Below are 19,744 nucleotides of genomic sequence, written 5' to 3'. Positions count from 1 at the left end.
CTTTTATTGTGGGTGTACCAGTTCACTGGGAAGGCCAGAGATTTAAAAGTGTATGGATTATGGAAGTGTGGTGTTTTGTACCGTTGTTCCTCTGGCCATTTAGCCGCTGGACCTCTTCTGAGGCCCAACGTTGCCCCACTTACGCCCCGTGGAGGCAGACCAGGTACCCGATAGTCTTTAGTTCACTCTGGCAGGTCCTGCCACCTAATTTCCTGAGATTTCAGTGGCTAGGACCTTAAAAAAAAAAAAAAAAAAAAAAAATTTTTTTTTTTTACACATATATGTATAGATATATGTGTGATATCTCTCGATTGCGTAGGGTGATGTCGCTTGAATAAGGATAGACCGAAATATGGGCGTCAGTTAATTTGGATTCATTGAATTTATGTGTTTGGGGGAATTCGCTTGTGTAAAGATAGAGAAGGGGGGGAGAATGAAGACTGGGGGGTTAAAGGAGGAAGGATAAGGCCAAAAGAGTAGGAGGCCTCAATTTGGTGTCAGCAGGGCATGCCCATGCCCTGCCAGAAGGAAGAATGGGGGTGGCGTGGAGGGGAGGAAACAGTATGACCGTCTCCTTCCCCCCTGCCGGGGTGGGATAGAAAGGGCCGGACAAGGGAGCCGGCACAGGTCGCCAATATGGCGTGTGTGCAGCCTGGCTGCAGAGTGGTGGCTAAGCCAGCAGGTTCAGGACAGCATCACAACACTGGCCCCAGGAGGTACATACAGGGACAAGGTCTCTACCGACTTGTTCAGAGATCGGTTGAAAGCTGACTTGAGGTATGAATTCTTGTGATTTCTCCTTTACAGGAGTTTGATCATCTCAGGTGCAGCACCAGCCGCCTTTTTACCTGTTTCCGATTTTTCGCCGGATCTGTGGTGTACCCTATGAAGATTGTTTGGATTCCTCTTGGTTGTTTGGAGCATGTACATTAGCTCACAATGCACCACCTCTAGATCAAAGGGAAGCACGCCTGCCAAGGTCTGTAAGGCATGGGTGCTCACCGTACAGCAGGCACGAGTTATAGTTAGTATAATATTTCTCTGGATGGTGTCAAGAAATCTTTTGCTAACGGCTGTAACTGCCTAAGTAAACCATACAGGCGAGCCGTAGGTTATTGCCGGGATAAATATCGCTTTGTAGCAGAGTGCCAGAGTTCTTCGTTTAAGTCAACTATCAACTATTTAAGCCCACTATCATACTAGGCTGAATACACCGGTTCTCGTCCGATCACCGAAGTTCAGCAGCGTTAGGCCCGGTCAGTACTTGGGAGGGTAACCACCTGGGAATACGGAGGTGTAGTTGGCTTTTATTGGTTGGTGGAACAGACTTCCATCCCTTGTAGTGGAGGTTGATAGCCTAAATAAGTTTAAGGCTCAGCTGGACAAGTACTTTGAACGAACAGAGGGTGAAGTGGAAGTGGGTTTTTTTTTTTTTTTTTTTTGGCTGATGCTGCATAAGCTTGCTTTCTTGCATCAAATGCCTCTACTAATGCTAATGCTAGTCCCCAGTCTTTTCTAGTGATTCTTGCAATCATGGCCATGTATTTTCTGAGTGTCTCCTTCCGGTAGAGGAGCTGTTGCTTGAAGGATAAGTTTGAATCTAAAATGATTCCAAGATACTTTAGTTGCGTGCTAAGCTTGTTGATAGCTGGCTGCGTCCTCAATTTTAATCTGTGGCGGCCGACGAGTGTCTAGTGTCCCTTTTAATAGGATTGAGCCCGTCTTTGTCGGCGGAATTGTCAATGAGTGCAGCTTCGTCCATTCCAGTAGCTTTTTCAGTACCCTGTTGCCTAGGTTTCCAAGCCGGCCCTTGAGTTTGCCTCCACAGAGGATGAGGTCATCTACAAACGCTTGACTGTTCACCTCTTCCCAGGTCCATCGAAAGGAAAGCATCCTGGGGCCGCTCCTATGGACTATATTCCATAGGAGCGACCCCAGCACTGAACCCTGCAGGCTGTTTCGGTGTACGGGTCTAGTTATTTTCTGATACGGTGTTATAACTTCCACTTTTCTTTCGTGCAAGTATGATCTTATGGTGTTGTGCGGTATGAATCAGCATGTGTTGTGGCTTGGTTGGGCTTTTCAGAATCAGTTTAATGTTGGCCGATTTTCAGTTGGTGGGAAAGCGGCCGCTTTGGAGACAGTGGTTATATAGGTCCAGGAGAAGATTTTGGGGAAAGCTTTGCCACTCCTTTGACTATTTCAGCTTCTATCATATCTATTCCTGGTGATTTCTTGTTTCTTAGTTTGCCGACTGCGGATATTAGGTCCAGCTGCATGAATGAGTGCCGTTGTCTACCGATTCATTCCAATTTTTCTTCATGCTTCCTTGGTGCGTCCTGGTAGAGGGCGTCACCTCACCTCTGGGCAGTTTGTTCATTGTGATTTTATAGAGTATCCCCAGGGGTCTGGGTTTCCCACCGTTGAGACCAGTTGCTCCCAGGACAGCTTTTTCTGCTGCCTGATCATTGCAGTGAAAGCATTCCTGATTTCTTGGTATTGTTGTCTGAGGGCCTCCACTTCTTGGGGGGAGGGTGCAGGAACGCCTGGCTCTTTGGAATGGTTGTCTCTTTTGGATGAGTTCTCTGCACAGGGCATCCAGTTCCCTAGAACACCAGGGAACGGACCCTGGTCGTGGAGATTTTCTCTTAATGGTCGGGTTTGCCGGGTCTACAATTGCGACTGTGCGCTGGTTAAGGTCAGGGGTTTGGATCTGATAGTTCTCAGTCGACAGTCTCTGTGCGTTTGTAATGATCGCTTCCTCAAACATTCCATCTTGCCTTTTCCACAGAGTATTTCTGGAACTTGTAGCTGGTGATGGGCTCTTGATGTATTGCATGGCACAGTGGTCGGATGTGATCCAACCCTCCTCGACCTTCCAGTTCGTTATATAGCGGGCGAGAGATCTTGTTGATAGGGCAATATCAAGAGTTGCCTCCCAGTGTGTAGAGGCAAAAATTGGAAGGTTGTTTGGACAGTTTAATACGAGAATTCCTTCATTTTTTTCTCCGTTCCTGAATCCTCTGTGCTCTGGGGTGGCATTGTGCCAGAGGGGTGGAGCGATAATTTACATCAGCCGAGATTAGAATTCTGGAGCCTGGGAGCTCTGCCAGAACTTGATTTAGGTACTGTCTTGCCAGGAGAATGTCCTCGCCCGGTCGACAGTAGAGAGATATGACATAGAAATCTCCACGGGCAGAGACGATGTGCGCGCAGGAGGCCCACGCTGAGCATAGCTGTGATGTTTAGGTTTTTATGTTCTTGACTTAGAGTGGCACCTAGGCAAATGCCCATCTCCATCTTGATCACCGACGACAACGCAAAACCTCTGTGAAACGGTCTGAAAAAAGTGTGACAGGCCTCTTCATATTAGGGAGCAGTAAAGTGTAAAGTGTGTTTAGGGTCAAGCGGCACCAGGGGTTTCCCCCATCTCCGCGTAGTTTACATTGTGGGTGAACCAGTTGACTGGAAAAGCCAGAGATTTAAAAGTGTATGGACTTTGTATATATTTGATGCCTTGTACCGTTGTTCATCTGGTCATTTAGCCGCCAGACCCCTACTGAGGCCCGACGTTGTCCCACTTTAGCCCCGTGGAGGCAGACCAGGTAAAAGTAAAGTAAAGTAAAGTGCAGCCATTATCAACCCACTGCAGGGTGGAAGCCTCCTCAACAATTCATGCTGAGGGAAATGGACCATAATCTGCCACGCTGGTCCAGTGCGGGTTGGCAGATCGACCGTATTCAGCAGTCAGGGGCTTGAACCCCGGTCTACTCAAAGAGCGTGTGCTACTGCACTCCCGCTCCTGCCCACTCGGCTACGGAGTTTACTCACTAGTATATAGTTCACTCTGGCAGGTCCCGCCACCTAATTTCCTAAGATTTCAGTGGCTAGGACCTTAAAAAAAAAAAAAAAAAAAAAAAAAAAATAGCGTACGCGTTGCGGGGAGCGCTAGAAGTCCAAAATGTTGGGCAAAATTAATTTAGATTGGTGATTTTAGATTGTGTGGGGCGTGTTCACGTTGCTATCAGATAGAGCGGGGTGAAGGCTGAAGACTGGGGGGCAAATAGACAGAAATATGGAGCCGAAAGGGACGGCAACTCCAGTTTACAGTGGGGCATGCCCATGCCCCACCAGAGGGAAGAAAGTCAACACCTGGGCAGCTGCCCCCTAATTCCCATCCCAAGCTCGAGGAGCCAGGTCCAGGTCCATTATTCACTGTCAGTGCTCAGCGCACTAAAATTCCACACCCGCCGGATGTAGTGCAATACCGGTGGGTGCCAGCAATCCCGCTGCCAGGTTGCCCATACCTGGGAGCCAGCAAAAAATAAAAAATAATAATAAAATAAAATAAAATAAAAATAATAATCATAAAAAATAATAATAACAAAAAAACAAAATAAAATAAATAAATAATAATAAATAAAAAATAAAGATAAAAAATAAAAAAACTAAATAGTGGGAAAATCACTGTACAAAAGCTCACCATTTCGGTGAAATCAGTAGTTAAGTTAATTACAGTAAGTTAATTTTAGTTAAAAATCAAAATATTCTCAGCATATTTAAGACAAAAAAAAATAATAAGTACGTAAGAACCAACAACAAAACAAAACAAAAGGTGCTTTTGCACTAAACTCATCTTGACAGTTTGTCAGTTCAACTGTTGACAATTTGTATTGCCCTTCGAATAGATCCTGTCCCTGCGAGCAACAGCCAGAATAAGACCACTCTCCTTTGCAGCCTACAAGTCTGACAGTAATTTATTGGAAGTCCTCACAATCTTCATTATCGTCAAATAGTTGCTCACTCAAGCTATACTCGTTCTGTCTGATCGCTGGTTTCTTCCAGCTGTTAACCACTTGAACTTGCCCATGGCAGTTTTCCAATGGCCAAAGTCACACTTTGTGTAGAACACACTTAAGATCCAATTTGTCATACACTAACCACATTTTCAATGTCTTCTGGAAAATCGATCTTCTATCAAATATCGATCAAATAGATCTTCTGGAGCACAAAATGCCATATAAAATTCAAGATTGAAAATTTTAGGATTAAAATTTTTTCATCCTCAGTGGCAGTTAAATGTTATATCCATTTTCCTGAACAATGGTACTCTAGAGCACACTTGCTATGCTAGGCCTTGAAATTGAACTTAAAGTATTCATCTACAATGGAAAGAGGAACTGTACTGTACATAATCTGTTAAAATTTTCTTCCAGATAACAATCACAACTTGGTCAAGTTATTCTAGGAAAAACAAATTTTCCCTAGACCCTACCCTACAACTCGCAAAATGTTAATATTTGAAAATCCATAACTCTGGAACTAATTTCCAGAGGGAGGCAGAACAACCCATGAAATTAAATGTTTCCCTTATATTCAGCCAGTCAAAAGCTTGAGATCACAGAAGCTGTGGAAGTAGAGTTACTGACTGTTAACTGAAGACCCAAAAGTGGCCCAATTCTTAAAATTTCATACTAATTACATAAACATATATGTATATTTTTTATCATGAAAAAGCTATAAGAGGTATGAGTTCCACTCTACTGGCTGTAACAATGAGGAACCTATCCTGGATCACTTCAACAGTCAAGACAACCAAGTAAACTACTTCTGAAATAGTTAATTTTTAGATTTACAGGTCCTCAGAATAAAACAGCAGGAGACTACATGATTCAGAAAATGAACATTTATTCATATAGATAAATTCATCGAAGAGCCGAAGACCACAGATCCTAAGTTAAAGGAAAACCAATTACCAACTTCACACCCTAAATTGACCCAATTACAAATTTCTTCTTTCTATACTGACTTGTGCTGAGATTATGATTAAGGCAGCAATAACCACTATTTTATTACCCCCACTGAGGTAAATCAATGTGAATATTGATATCAATTTTCTAACATATCAAATAGATTATATACATAAAACTTGCTCGTTTCTTAACAAAGCTGCTCTAAGTTCCCTTCTTTTGGTAAACACCAAGAAGGAAAAGTTCCGAAGACACTCCAAAGCTTTTCGTGATCGTCAACCAAAAGGTGTACACTATTTTCGTCTAGATTGGGTATGTTGTATAACAAGGAAGCTCTAATATTGTCGTATCGTGTGCAGTGTAACAGTACATGCAACCATGTTTCGTCCTGTGCGCAAGTGCACAAAAAAATCTGGCTCCAGCCCTCTTTCATATAACTTCGATCTAAGGGAACCACGCCCTGATTACAATGAAATAAACATTGAAATAAACTTTGTAGGGTAAACCCCTACAATGAAACAAGCATTGTAGGGTAAAACCAAAGAAATACTGTTCTTTTAGCTGCAAATTCAACCCGCGGAATGAATTTTTTAGTAACTTATCCAAATACACTTGGGTCCCATCTACTCTGCCATTCCTCCATAAATAGGAAGGGAGGAGTAGTTATGCTATTAGTTAAGAAAGGAAGGGAGGAAGAGTATTGCTATTAGCTAAGAAACACGTAAAATCCAAGGAAGTGAGGCCAGTCGACATCACTGGCATTGGGAGATCACAATTGAGAGTAGGAGTGTGCTATAGGCCTAATGACTATGAAGAGTATAATAAGAAACTTTACAGGGAAATAGAGTGGGCCAGTAAATCAGAGAGTGTTATAATGGCGGATTTTAATTTCCGAGATATTGACTGGAATTGGTATGTTGGTCACTCACACACTAGCAAGGCTTTTGGGGATTTATTGGATGATTGTTTTCTACACCAGCATATTCGGGAGGCAATTAGAAGAAGTAATACTCTTGATGTGATTATCAGTAGTGATTCTTCATGCATTAAGAATCTGCAGATAAAGGAACCACTAGGTGGCAGTCATCACAGTGTGCTGAAGTGAGATTTATTCAAAGAAGTAACTATCATCAGGAGTAAAGAGAAGGGTTTTTGCTTTCGTAAATACTGTCTCAGACAGTGGTCTGAGACAGTATTTAAATTCTATACGGTGGGAACAACTACCTATATGGATGTTACCAACAGCAAAGTCAAAATCGGAAGCATTCAAAGAATTCATCTTGGAAGCTACTAGGCCTTACATTCCAAATAAGAAAGATTGCTCAAGGTTTAAGCCTAAATGGATGTCAGATGAACTAATGAGACATATGGCAGAGAAGAAAAATGCATGGGATACGTATAAATTAATGTGGGACATGGAAGCCTCTGATAGATATAAGCTGGTCTGTAACCAAGTCACAAAGGAGATTAGGCAGGAAAAGGCAAATTATGAGAAATCTTTGGCAAAGGATGCAAAGAAAAACAAAGAAAAACAACAAAGAGTTCTTTACCTATGTAAACTTTAGAAAGAAAGGGATGAATCAGATTGGTCCACTGGATATTGATGGTTCAACTGTTGATGATCCTGCCCAGGTGGCTAACAAACTAAATGAGTATTTTGCACCTACTTTCATACATGAGGAGTTATTCAGGGAGGGGGATGCCAGAGGTGAATTAAACTCGGGCAGTGAGCTAGATGATTTTGTAATAACTGAGAGGAAAGTGCAGCAGAAATTCTTGAAGATAAACATAAAAAAGGCACCCGGGGTGGATGGGTCTATCCAGTTATATGAAAGGGGGCAGCAAAGGAAGTAAGCAAACCCATAGCCATAACTATGAGAGCTTCTTTGGACTGGAGATGTGCAAATGTGATCTCAATTCACAAAGGAGGATCAAAGGCCGACTCAAGTAATTATTGACCTGTTCGTTTAACTTCTGTTCCAAGAAAATTAATGGAGGCACTGGTTAAAGAAGCACTGCAGGATCATTTAGACAAGACTTCAGCTATAGCTCGGACACAGCATGGTTTTGTTAAGGGAAAGTCTTGCCTGACCAATTTGATTGGATACTATGATGTGGTCACAAAGGAACTGGATGCAGGGAATAACTTTGATATCATATATTTGCATCTTAGAAAGGCTTTTGATACTGTTGCAGATGGAAGACTGCTGCAGAAATTGGAGCTGTGTGACATTGGAGGTAAATTGCTGCTATGGATAAAGGGATGGTTGAAGGGGAGAAGACAGAGAGTGGTAATCAATGCACACTGCTCATCGTGGACTAATGTTATTAGTGGAGTCCCTCAGGATTCAGTGTTGGGTCGATTGTTGTTTCCTGTATTTATAAATGAAATCGATGATGGTATATCAAGCTTAATGTCCAAGTTTGCAGACGATACGAAGGTTGGCAGGGTTCTTAGGGCACTAATGACAGTACGCTGGTGCAACAGGATCTAGACAAGTTGAGCAGATGGGCTGAGAGGTGCTAAATGAAGTTGACAAATATAAAGTACTACATATGGGAAACAGTAACCTCAGCGAACGTACCAACTCTGTGGCATTACACTGACAGTGGTAGAGGACGAAAAGGACCTGGAGGCAATTGTGCAGTCAGATATGACGTTTTCTGAGCGGTGCAGACGGTCTGCAAGAGTAGCTCATGGTGTCTTCTCAATGATATACAGGAATTGTTCTAGAACGGATAAATAGGTGATTATCCCCTTGTATAAGGTCAGGCCACACCTGGAGTACTGTATACAGGTCTGGAGGCCTCATTTTAAGAAGGATGTAGAGCTGTTGGAAAGAGTACAGAGAATTGCAACAAGTTTAGTGAATGGAACAAAGGGTTGCTCATACGAATAAAGGCTTAAGTTTTGCAAATTACAGTGTGTGGAGACTAGGCATCTGGGAAGTGATCTGATTGAGGTGTATAAAGCCCTGAATGGTTTGAGCATGATGATGGGATTCTTCCTCTTGCTCAGAATAATCACCTGAGAGGGCATAAATTCAAATTGAGGAAAAACAGATATAGGATAGATGTGCGGAAGTTTGCCTTTCGCCTGCGTGTAGTTCGTTTGTGGAACAAACTTCCGTCCTTTGTTGTGGAAGTTGATAGCCTAAATAAATTTAAGGTTGAGCTGGACAGGTACTTGGAACCAAAGGAGGGGTGAAATGGAAGAGGTTTTTTTTTTTTTTTTTTGGCTGATGCTGCATAACCTTGCTTTCTTGGATTATATACCTCTATTAATGCTAATGCTAACGGTAATAAAATCCAAATCCTGGCGTTTTTCTGTTTAAAGTTGTTAGGCGGATCAGAGACAATATCCAGACAATTCACTGAAATCCTCTTTTTAATTTGTAATCCGTTCCTCGATATTGTATATAGAGCTCCAGAGGTCCATGGCGTTATTTGAAATTGAATTGTTCTGGGGGCATTTATGATGGTCAATAACATAGATCTCTGTAATGATATTAATTTTGATTTAATCTTAACCTTAGACACAGCCTGAAAGCACACTCCACTAGCTAGCGTAAGTAATAATGGGAAGGAAAATTGTATTGTGATATAAATATAACACTTTTTTACCTAAGCCCTACTCCTTTCGGAAAAGTCGAATAATTTCCGCAGTAAATTTCTTAATTTTTTTCTTCAATTTATTTACATGGATCTGGAAACCAGCCTATCATCCACAACGATACCCAGATACTTAGTGTTGGAAATTGTGTACCTTCCAATAATATTTTAGGCGGTAGGTCATAATGAAAATGTTTTTTTAAAATTATCCACTAAGGTTCAGCTCATTATTATCCTTTTACTGAAGAATAATAGATTAACAGTAGCTGGAGGCAGAGGTGAAAATGATTCTTGCACTGTTTCCATGGAACGAGCAGCAGCAGTCTGGAAAAGTGAGGTGTCGGAGATTTCGAGGACTGCTGGGAGTAATCATGAACAAGTAAATACATAAGTTCGCTTAGGGTAATTAAGAGTAAGAACAGGTGCATGAATACATGCATGTGCTCCAATGCTGCGAGCTGAGTAAATAAGTTTGATAATTTTGAAGTGCTAGTCAAGACAGCGAATGCGGATATTGTTGGAATAACAGAGACGTGGTGTCCCTCAGAGATTATTATAAGGGATCCTGAATCTGAAGATGGAGAACACGTTGTATATAGAAAGGACAGCCAGGATTTGAGGGTGAGGGGTTATGCTGTTAGTTAAGAAGCGCATAAAATCTAAAGCAGTGCTATGTTGAGTCAGTTTGGTTTGATTGTTTGTTATCTGGTTTTTAGGAGCATTAGCAACTAAGGCCATATTGCTCCAGGGATATGCGGTGGTCATTCCTTGACCTTACCGCATCCTCCGTATTTGGTGGTCAGGTTCGAACCCCGGTCTAATCAAGAAGTGTGAGCTACGCATTGCTGCTCTGCCCACCTGGCTATGGAGGCGCCTCCTCAGTTTGGGGTAAAATGAAGAAAAAGTACGTACCATAGCGAGAAAGCAGAGGGTTGTGATTAATGGATATTTTTCTGATTGGTGTAAAATCAGAAATGGGATCCCAAGAGATCGGATCTTGGACCACTGTTGTTTCTGATTTTCATAAACTGTATTGATGACGGGATAGGAGGCGTGACGTCAAAATTTACAGACTTAAAGAAAGGTAGAGGTTAATGATCACTACCAAACTGCCTTCTTCAGGATGATTTTGACAGGTTGCAAGGATAGTCAGAAAAGTGGCAACTATGTTTTAATGTAGCAAAATGCAAGGTATTGCCCTTGAGGAATAACAACTGTAAAATAAATTATACAAGTTGGTGGGTTTGAATTAAAAAAACAATAGATAAAGAGACGGATCTGGGATATATAATACGGCAGATATGAAGTTTCTTAAGCAGTGTAAACAGGCACCCTGGAAAGCCCATGGTGTCCTGTCGATGATTTATCGAACATTATTCTGTAAAGATATGGAGGTCATAGTCCTACAGTATAAGGCAATTGTAAGACTACATTTGGAATATATTTGCAAAATCACCATTGAAATAGTGAAGAACATACTGCATCGAGTGTGGTGTAGGATAAAGTCAATGAGGTTCAGGCTTTAGTCAGAGGTGACAGTTCAAAAAGTCGTAGATACCCTGCCGAGGATGATATTGGAGCAAGTGGTGTTATAATCTGCTTGGCTACCACAAGAGCAGGAAAAGACAGTCAAGCCTAACAAACTGGAAGTGCTTCCTGTATCCTGCGCATCTGTTCAAGAGACCACCCAGGAAGGAAGAAAAAGCCAACGCATGAAGTGGCGGGTCGAAATGAATACTTTCATCAGGATAGCATATTACGAAGTAACAAGCTAGAGACCGATATGGCAATGTACAAGACGAGACTACAACCGAAGTAGCCGACACGGTTGTCATCTGTTCAGATCACCGAACAGCGAATAACAGACTACAGATGGACAGTGCTGGATTAAGGTAGGAGTTGGCAGGGCTCTTGCCTGGGGCACCATTCATAATTTTACAAATCATGAAAATATATATATATATATATATATATATATCCTTATTAAAGTGACGCCGAAAAATCTTTCTGCCATTTGCGCTGAAATACCTTGGTCCGGTATTTCAGCGCAAATGGCAGTCCGTCTCCGGAATGAAATACCCGGAGACGGACCATCGTCACAAAGAGCCCGACAGCTGCTGCAAACTTCGAAATGATCAAGCTGGATGTCAGCGACCGACTACAAAGAATAAAGTCGGCAAGTCGCCGACAACCTCAATCGGCGAATAACACTGAATTACCTCAACAACCATGAAATAACATTAAATACCATCCACATGGACATATACTATGTTGCTGTAGCAGGCAACATAATGAACGGAAGAAAAACCAGAGACCAACAGAATATTTTCTCCTGGTGAGGCATGGGCCCGCCTCACTGACTTCTGGGGTTGTCTACATTATCATCCCCATATTTCTACCTTAACTCCCCCCCCCCCAGCCGCCAGTCTCCCACTCACTCTATCTTTACGCCAGCGAATGCTCCTGGAACACTTAATTATGTCCAAATTACCGTTCGCCCATATTTCCGGCCTTTATTATGCAAGCGGTATTCCCCTCACATACGATAATCACATACAATAAGTTCGTCCAAGACTAAAATGATGATCTTTGGATCACATTTAAACGCTCAACGACCCCCTTTAGTGAAGATTAATAATAACAGGATTCCACTTGTCTCTGAAACTAAATTACTTGGGATTACAATCGACTCAAAGCTTAATTTTGTCTCTTATTTAAATAATGTAACAACAAAGATCAGAAGATTCGCTGGTGCTATTGTAAAAATTTCTCGTTCAGACTGGGGACTTTCTAGACGTACCATGAGAATCTATTATAACGCCGTATTCCTTCCTATGGCTACTTATGCTGCAGGTGTATGGTTTCACAGGCTTAGAACTGTTAAATTTCGATTGAGTTTGGCTACTATGCAACGCACAATATTATCATGTATGTTAAGAGCTTGTCTAACTGTTTCAACTTCTGCACTGCAGGTTCTTGCACGTGTATTGCCATTGGACCTTCACGTAGCTTACAGAGGTCTTTGTTATAGGTTAAAAAACCAACTATCAACTGAATTTATGGGTTTGGTTCTGAATATTAATTCAGATATTAAGCAAGAACGTAATCGTTTGTGGAATGAAATGATAAATCTGTGGCAGACCCGCTGGGATACGTCATCTGTCGGATCTGTTACTAGGACTTTTTTCCCTGAGTTGACCTTTTGTGTAAAGCAGAAACCTGTTTGGTTCTCTTTAGACTTATATACATCCTTCCTCTTAACGGGACATGGATCTCTTAACGAAAAATTATGTCGTTTTGGTCTTTCTAGAATGGAAGCTTGTTAATGCGGGGAAAATGAAAATTGGAGCCACATTTTATTTGAATGTCCGCTCTATAATGACTTTAGAGATGTTCTTCGTTCATCTGTTTCTACACTCTCTCATGGGCATGAAACTTTGCTGGTGGGAGACAAGAATTCTTATGTTGCTCTTCAGCAGTTTGCATCTAATGTTTTCACAAGAAGAAGAATTAGTTATACGGCTACGAATAATTCTACTCCTTTGTCTGGTGGAGCTGCTCAATAGGGAGCAACATTGCCTAAATTTTTTTTTATTTTTTTATTATTATTTTATATTATTTTATTTATTATTATTTATTTATTATTATTATTTTTATTTTTATATATATATATATATATTTTTTTTTTTTTTTTTTATTTATTTATTTTATATATATATTTATATATATATTTTTTTTCTCCTCTGGAGTGGGCCCCCAGAGGAATCGGGCCCATCTTTTGCCAACATCAGGTGGGTCAGAGTCTCGAATTGAGACAGTGCGAGCTCCATTGAGACTGGCCCACCTTCCCGTGGTGTGGACGAGTACCCAGAATCATCAGTCACCTGGACAGATGACTGTCCAGGTGACTGATGATTCTGGGTAGCCAAGCGGTCAGACACAACAACAGATCACACACAGAATACACACAAACATACACTACTTATTTCTGGCCCTTCTACAGTGGTACTGTTCTTTACAGAGATACGAGGTGGAGATGAACTGACGTTCTAGGTGCCGCCCATTACAAAAACACATGTCCACATGTCCACATACGATAATCAAAATCGACGATCACCTTGAGTACTGTATACAAGTCTGGAAGCCTCATTTTAAGAAGGATGTAGAGCTGTTGGAACGAGTACAGAGAAGGGCAACAAGATTAGTGAAAGAAACAAAGGGGTACCCTTACGAAGAAAGGCTTAAGTTTTGCAAATTACAGTATCTGGAGACTAGGCACCAGCGAGTAGATCTGACCAACCAACTACCCACAGCCTTTCGCCTGCGGGTAGTTGGTTGGTGGAACGAACTTCCATCCTTTGTTGTGGAAGTTGATAACCTAAATGAATTTAAGGCTGAGCTGGACAGGTACTTGGAACGAACGGAGGGGTGAAATGAAAGCGGTTTTTTTTTTTTGGCTAATGCTCCATAAGCTTGCTTTCTTGCATCATATGCCTCTACTAATGCTAACGCTTATATGTATCGCACATATATCGATCTGTTCATAAGTACGTGCATATAAAAGAGCGCGCATTTTTTTTTTTTTTTTCTTTTTTAGGTCCTAGCCACTGAAATCTCAGGAAATTAGGTGGCAGGCCTACCAGAGTAAATCTAAAACTACTGGGGTCCTGGTCTACCACTGGATGAAAGTGGGGCAACGTTGGGCCTCAGCAGGGGTCCAGTGGTTAAATGGCCAGAAGAACAAAGGTACATAACACTACTCGTAGACAATGTCCATACACTTTTATATCTCTGGCCTTCCCAGCGAACTGGTACACACACAACGAAAGCAACGTGGAGATGGGGGAAACCCCTGGTGCCGCTAGACATTACTACACTTTACACTTTACCTAAACATCATTGCTGACCAGGTACACCATTTCATGGCAATGGTCCTCCCCTCTGGCGGTGTCGTCTTTCAGCAGGATAATGCGCCTGGCCAAACCACCAGGATTGTTCGAGACTGGTTCGAGGAGCATGAAGAAAACTTCCAGGTATTGCCCTGGCCTCGAAATTCCCCAGACATCAATCTCATCGAACATCTGTGTTTTGTGTTGGAACATGAACTCTGATCTGCAGCGTCTCAACCATGGACCTTACCGGAGTTAAAGGATCTGCTGGTTACGTGTTGGTATCAGATACCACAAGACACAAATCTTGTAGTGTCCATGCCTCGCCGGGTACCAGCTGTTTTGGAGGCAAACATCATATTAGGTAGGTGGTCATAATGGTTTGGCTTCTCAGTGTATGTATTATGACTGTAAATTGCGTGTGTTCTCTGGTCGATTTGTCTATTTTGCTGCACAAATAAACCTTTCTGTCTACGCCTGAGACCGATTAACTCAGTCACGGAGTGAAAAAAGCTCACTAAAGTTCCTTGAGTCAACTACATCATGGGTGGCCAACGAGTCGATCGCGATCTACCGGTCGATTGCGGATTTAATTTCGGTCGATCACGACGAATTTTAAATATACAGTCACCCCTCGATTTTTGCACCTTGTGCAATGAAATTTTTGAGATGGTAGATCACGGCACATTGTGAAGGAAAAAAGTAGAACGCATCACAAATTAAGTTGGCCACTCCTGATCTACAGGATTCGAACCCGTGCGTGCCATAATAATAGACATTACGATCCGCACCAAAATCAAACACAACCCTCATCGACAAGAAGGAAAGGGCTAACTGATCGGCGCTCAACGCCAGAAACCTCCAAAAATCTACGAGGAAAGAAGATCAGGAAGTAATCAGAGCTAAGACAGGAAGTCAATGTGACATATGGAAGAAGTAATGACCATCCGATCACTTGAGCAAGCACCAGCATGGTGCCAAAGAGCCTCCATAAGAGTCTCCTAGTAAATTACATGGAACTCCAGAAATCTGCGATCTTAAACAACTCTAAAAGGGTAACTATTTTTTTTTTTTTTTTTTTTTTTTTAGGCCACCCATATTAAATTCATCTGCTGTGCTGTGTGTCTTATGTCAGCTAATTGCGTGTGTTCTATGGTCGATTTGTCTGTTTTGCTGGACGAAAAACCCCAGTTCTGAGGGAAAAACCTTGCTGTCCACGCAGGGAAAACCTTGCTCTCCACGCAGGGAAAACCTTGCTCTCCACGCAGGGAAAACCTTGCTCTCCACGCCTGAGACCGGCTAACTCAGCCACGGAGTGAAAAAAGCCCATTAAAGCTCCACGCATCATCGACGGGATTCGAACCCGGACCTTTTCCATCCGGTGTGGGAAAACGGTGACGATACCACTGTGCCAGCAGCGCAAAGCTAAAAGGGTAAGAGAGTTTCTCGACCAACAGGAATAACAATAATAATATTAACCGGACACAACCTCCAACCCCATGCACATGACCTCAATACCTGTCGACATTGGGGGGGGGGGGGAAGAAGACACAGGGTGTCACTCAGATATAAGGGAGTAAAATGTGTACAGAAAGAACAGATAGGCAGGAGTGGGCAGTTATGCTCTAAGTTAAGAAGCACATAAAGTCTAAGTCAGGCATCCAGTTAACGTTGTTTGCCAGTGCGATGTTCAATCAGCTTCGTCTGACATAAGCACTGGAAAAAGAAAGACGAGAGTAATGTATTATTACGTCTAATGACTGTGCGGTGACGAGGCAAAATTCGCTGGTCCCACACGAGCTAATTATTTTCGACGATTCCATTGTCAAGGAAACGGGAACTATATTTTGCAAAAAAGGATAGGTGGAACACGACCAGGGTATGTCTGCCAGGGACAAAAGTTGATGTACATTGTACAGCAGTCATCATCTTTTAAGGGCTGTTATTGTTGTTGGGTTTTAAGCATTGATGACTAAGGCCATATTGCTCCATACATACTGTCACAAAATTGCATGTATCCCAAAGTCAATTTTCTGTTTGCTGGACGGAAAACCCGAGTTTTCAGGAGAGAAAACCATGCAACCTTCGCTTGAGACGGTCTAACTCAGCCACGTTGTGAAAAGGCCCATAAAAAATCGTCTCATCATCTACGGGACTCGAACCCAGATCTTTTCCACCCAGTGTGGGGTGCTATTAAGGACAAAAAAAGATGATATTGTTGTACAAGTTGGCATTAAAGACATTAAGAGTAGGAAATCTGCAGGCTTACTTAACAAGTACAGGAAAATGTTGGAAAAAAGTCGCGAGTTAGGGTTAAATTGAAAGTGTAGGCAATTCTACCCAGACACGATAGGAGAGAGTATATGATGAGATCCTTGTCAATCAATTCGGCCCTGGAGAGATTGTGCTAGAATTTTTTTTTCAGCGTGGTCTGTGCTTGTTAACAGGAGAGAGAGTTTCTACAGGGATGGGATACAATTAAACAGAAAGGGTGCAAATATTCTTGCACCCTTTCTTATTTGCTGATGCTAAAAGGGCAGTGTTAGGTGGGTTGAAAACAGCCAGCTTCGAGTATTCACAGACTAATAGATTAACAATAACCGCAGGGAGAGGTGAAGGCGATCTTGCACTGCTTCTATTTCAATGAGCAGCAGATTGGCACGCAAGTTATTGGGGATTTCAAGAACTACTGAGAGTCATCATGGAACAAGTAAATACATGGGCTGTATTAAGGTAACTAAGAGTAAGAACAGGTGCACGTATACTTGCATGTACCAATCCTATAAATTTGATGAATTTGAAGTACTCGTCACGACATCAAAGGCAGATATACTTGGGATATCAGAGATATTGTGTTACAAAGATATAAGGAATGCGCTGAAGGGGGTTAGTCACTTGCACACTACAAAGAAATTTGTGGATGTAACATTAGTAGAGGTATGTGATGCAAGAAGAGAAGCTTATACAGCATAGCATTAGCAAAAAAAAACAAAAAAACTTCCCATTTCACCCATCATTAGTTCCAAAAGTTTGCCCACATCCTCCTTGAATTTATTTAAGCTATCAACTATCACAACCACAGAGAAGTTTGTTCCAGCAATCAAATACTCGCTGGGTAAAGGCAAATTTATTATAGCCACATCTATTCGACAACTGGCTTTCCTCAATTTCATTTTATGCCCCCTCAGGTTTGTAATCTGAGAATGAAGAATCCCATCAACATTGAGCCTTCACAATTAGATAACGTCGCAGGTGACTGGTCTTATGATGCTGAAATTTGCAGAACTTAAGCCTTTCTTCGAAAAAGCACACCCTTTGTTCCCCTAACTAGTCTTGTTGCCCTTCTCTGTACTATTTCTAGCAACTCAACGTCCTTCCTAAAATGAGGCTTCAAGATCTGGGTGTGGACTGGCCTTATACAAGGGGATAATCACCACCTTGTCTCTGCTAGCAAAATTCGTGTATATCATTGACAAGGCCCCATGATCTGCTCTAGCAACCTGACTGCACTGCCCAGAAAAGTTCATATCTGACTGCACAATATCCTCAGGTCTCTTTAATTTTCCGTCGCCCTGAGTGTAACACCACACAGTTAGTACATTTCTCTGAGGTTACTTCTACCCATATGCATTACTTTGCATTTGTCAATGTTAAAATTCAGTTGCCACCTCTCAGCCCATCTGCCAACTTTTCTAGATCCTCTTGCAGTAGCATACTGTCATTAACAACCCTGCCAATCTTTGTATCATCTACAAACTTGGCTATTAAGCCAGATATACCTTCATCGATATCACTGATAAATAAACAAAACAACAATGGGCCCAACATCGAATCCTGACGGACTACCTAATAACATTAGCCCAAGAAGAGCAGTATCCATTGATTATCGCTCTCTGTCTTCTTCCACTCAACCATCCTTCTGTCCATTTCAGCAACTTGCCCTTAATGCCATACTGCTCCAATTTGTACAGTAGTCTTCCTTGTGAAACAATGCCAAAAGCTTTCCTAAAATCCAAGTATATGATATCAAAATTATTTTTGGCATTCAGTTCCTTTTTGACCACATCATAGTATCCAATAAAATTGGTCAGACAAGACAAACCCTTAACAAACCCATGCTCTGTCTGAATTATTACTGCAGTCTTGTCTTGATGATCCTACAATGCTTATTTAACCGTTGACTCCATTGTTTTCTTCGGAACAGAAGTTAAAATAACAGGTCATAGTAATTATGGCACCCTTTGATTCCCCTTTGTGAATTGGAGATAAATTTGCACATTTCCAGCCCTTCGTGAAATGGGACCTCCTCTTAATCCAATGACATTCTCATAATAATGTGTAAGGGTTTGCTTCCTTCCTTTTCCGCCTCATTTATTATAACTGGATAGATCCCATCCACCCCCGGTGCCTTTCTTATGTTTAACTTCAACAATTACTTCTCCTATTGGATGACTGTTTTCGACAGTAACTTGTTCAAGATTTAACCAGAGAGACTAATACTCACGAAGTGGTGATCAGCAGTGATTATTCATGCATTAAGAATCTGCAGGTGTGAACCAATATGTGGTAGTGATCACAGTGTAGTGAGGTGAGAGTTACTTAAAGATGTAACTACCATTAGGAGTGAAGGTAAGGGTTTTGCTTTCGTAAAAGTCACTTCAGTGGTCTCAGACTATTTTTAAATTCTATACAGTGGGAACAATTCATGATGTTACCAACAAAAATAATATTCTAAATGGAAAACATTGAAGGAAACATCTTGGAAGTAAGTGGACTCTTCATACCAATTAAGCAGTACAGTTCCAAGCTTATGCTTAATTGGGTGTCAGATGAACTAATTAGACTCCTGCCAGAGAAGAAAAATGCGTGGAACGCACATGAACTATCAGGCGACAGAAGCCTACGGTAGACATAAGCTCGTCTGTAATCATGTGATAAAGGATGTTGGATAAGCGAAGGCAGATTACAAGAAACCTTTGACAATGCATACAAAGAAAAACACCAAACACTTGTTTATTTATGTAAATTCTAGAAGGAATAGGATGAATCAGATTGATTCACTTGATATCGGTAGCTCGACTGTTGATATTTCTGCTCATGTAGCTGTCAAACTGGAAGAGCATTTCGCATTTCCTTTGAAACAAGAAGAATTATGTAGGGAAGTGGAAGCCCGAAGCCTATCAAACTCTAACAGGAAGTAAATGATATTGTTAAAATTAAGAGCAAAGTGGAGGAGAAATTGTTGAAGTTAAACATAACCATAGCACTTGGGGAGGGGAGGGTGTCTATCCAGTTTTATTAGGAGTCAGCAAAGGAAATAACCAAACCCTTTGGCATAATGACGAGAGCATTCTTGTCCTCAAGAGAATTCCCCACGGATTGGACAAGTGCAAATGTAACTTCAATTCACATATGGGTTTCATAATGTGATACGAGTAATTATAAACGTGTAAGGAAGAGGAGGAATTGTGTAAGAAGCTATAAGTTTACTAA

General features: G+C 41.6%; 1 pseudogene; it reads left to right on the top strand.

Moving 5' to 3' along the window:
* Positions 1-1,186: 1,186 nt before the first annotated feature.
* Positions 1,187-1,306, top strand: LOC150076568 (5S ribosomal RNA; annotated as a pseudogene).
* Positions 1,307-19,744: the final 18,438 nt, after the last annotated feature.

Source organism: Mastigoproctus giganteus, chromosome 13 (assembly GCF_048544385.1).
Source record: "Mastigoproctus giganteus isolate SK-2022 chromosome 13, ASM4854438v1, whole genome shotgun sequence".
Classification (NCBI taxonomy): domain Eukaryota; kingdom Metazoa; phylum Arthropoda; class Arachnida; order Uropygi; family Thelyphonidae; genus Mastigoproctus; species Mastigoproctus giganteus.
Note: the sequence above shows the minus strand (reverse complement) of the source record. Positions and strands in the feature narration are given on the sequence as shown.